At 36.8% G+C, this 2,700-nt stretch overlaps 1 protein-coding gene across 3 annotated transcripts in view; it reads right to left on the reverse strand.

Annotated features, from left to right (window-relative positions):
* The window catches only part of CSDE1 (cold shock domain containing E1, RNA-binding), a 50,914-nt gene that overhangs the window by 21,602 nt on the left and 26,612 nt on the right, over positions 1-2,700 (reverse strand). The gene's annotated exons all lie outside the window — the stretch shown is intronic.

Below are 2,700 nucleotides of genomic sequence, written 5' to 3' on the forward strand. Positions count from 1 at the left end.
TTTCGTTTAAGTAAGTTGTTAGGCATTATTAATAAAAAGGATGTATTTTCATTAGGAAAAAAGAATGACTAAAATTTTAGAGAAATCAAAATGTGAGTAAACAGTATGTGACATGGTCAGATTGAAGCCACCACATGTGTAGGTGGTTAAGCTCTAATTTTTTCACACTAGCTACTATTCTGTTTGACATGTATTAACTCATTTAATTTTCACAAAAGCCCACAACAAAGTAATATTCTATTATCCCTATTTTACCAATGAAGAAACAAGACACAGAGAAGTTAAATGACTTGCCAAAGTCAAATGGTAGAAGATTCAAACCAAGAAGGTCTACTTCTACGGTCTGGGATCTAAACCAGGGCTTCTCAAACTTATCTGGTGAGCTGGTTTAAAAAACAAATTCAAGTTCATTGGGGTGGGGATTTGAGATTCTCATTTCTAACAAGATCCAAGGTGGTAACAATGCTTCTGATTCACGGACACACTTTGAGTAGCAAGGCCCTAAAATATTAAAGTTATCCTTCAAGATCCAATGTAAAAGAAAGGCTTAGGGAAGTTAGAAAGTGAGTTTGCAGGGCATTTCGACCAAAATGAGCGGCCCTCCTAAATCATGCTCTTAACACAAAGCAAGCTAAGTTGGGATGACTGCTTTCCTGACTTACAGATCTCTGATATGTGGGGGTCCTCTTTTGTTTTTTAGTCCCAGATGAGGTAGAAGATGAAGATAAAGGTAAAGAAATTGAAGGAGGGGCTGCAGGAGGGGGATGAGGATCTGATGACACAGTAAAAACGTTCTCCATCTCGAACAGCTGTGATAACATAGCATAATGTTTATGACTACAATCAATAACAATTTAATGCCAATTTACCAGTCAACCTTTATATTTTCAGATTATTAAGTTTAGCAAAACATAATTCACTTAATCAGATTTCTATTGACATAGGAAATATATAGCATTAACGTTAAAAGGTCAAACTGAAATGTATTTTTTAAAGCCCTTAAAACAATCCTATATCTACAATTTTGAAAATACCACAAGGACTCTGGTGGTTGCTGGAGTGAGACTATTCAGCAACTATATATAGAATCCAACATTCTAAATCACCGCTCTTCCTAGAGTACACACAGTAATCCAATGGGGTGTGGGAAGAAAATATTACAATAATTTTTTTGTCCAGGGATAAAAATTAGCTCTTGAAATTTTCACTATGTGTTTACAATAGAGGCCTTACTGACTCAGTATGTCAGATGGTCACATGCCACATATTAGTCAGGTATTCTGAGGAAAGAGTGAAGAACTCAAAAAGAGGTTGACAGTGAAGTCCGCATTTATTCAGTTGCTCTCAGCGTATTAGAGTTTAAATATGCCCAGTAAGTAGACATACAAAGTAGTCATCTAGCTTAACTTCATGAACAGACAAATGGTTGAAAGATTCCTACAGAAGAGCCTTAGAGGGAAGATAAGGCACAAACAGGCAAAGAGCATGGGAATTGACACTTCTATTCTTGGTACTAGTTCTTTAACCTCCATATTACAAAAAAAAAAAGACCATCTAATGGGATCTGACAAGTATGTTAAAAAGTTAAGATCAAGACTATAATATGGGCCGGGCACGGTGGCTCACATCTGTAATCCTAGCACTCTGGGATGCCAAGGTGGGAGAATCACTTGAGCTCAGGAGTTTGAGACCAGGCTGAACAAGGGTGAGACCCTGTCTCTACCAAAAAAGAAAAAATGAGTCTGGCATGGTGCATGCCTGTAGTCCCAGGTACTCAGGAGGCCGAGGCAAGAGGATCGCTTGAGTCTGAGGTTGCAGTGAGTGAGCCGTGATGATGCCACTGCACTCTAACTGGGGTGACCACGCAAGACTGTCTCAAAATAACAAAAAAACGCCCCTATAATGTGGACTTATATTAGTTGCAACACATTACATGTATCTTATTCCTGAGATATTATTCATGACAGTATAGTTTTAAAAAATTGCTTAAAAACTAAGCACCCAGAACAGTATTTCTAGTGAGAACAAAACATTTCTGCACTGTTAACAGGCGAACTCTTTTTATAATATTGCTCATTTTATCTTTATCCTCTTTATTTGTAACATCACGTTTTACAATGCAAATGTAGTAGCATAATCACACAATTTATAAATATATACACATATTGACAACACATGTTTTTTAAATAAGCAATGATAAAACTAATTTGAGGACCACTATTCTAGATCACTATGATCATGACTTTCAAACTATGCTTCTTTCATGTTTAGACTGTAGTTATTACTATGTAAATAAGAATACAATGATATGATCTACAATATATAAGCCAGAAAGCTACAAAAAATCTCATTAAGTCTCCAGCCCTGCCACACATCCCAGCAGGCAGGAGATAAGAATCTTGTTTTCCTTACCTAAAGGGAAAATGGACCGGAATCAGAAGGGATCACAACTAGCATTTTCTTCTAAGACTCTAATTGTTCCCCAACAAGAGTGCTGAATTTAAACTGTATTACTCTGAGTCTCACCTCACCTCTAAACGCACACTAAAACAGAGTTGAAATAGACCTTTTCCCTTCTCCCAGAATGTTTGCTTACTTGAGCTCTCTTTTCCTATCCTTTATCCATTAGGGAGGAGCTTTTTCCCTCCAGAGGGAAAACACATACCAACTCAAACAACTTTAGATTAAGATAATATGTTA

Source organism: Propithecus coquereli, unplaced genomic scaffold, assembly GCF_000956105.1.
Source record: "Propithecus coquereli isolate 6110/MARCELLA unplaced genomic scaffold, Pcoq_1.0 Scaffold215, whole genome shotgun sequence".
NCBI lineage: Eukaryota > Metazoa > Chordata > Mammalia > Primates > Indriidae > Propithecus > Propithecus coquereli.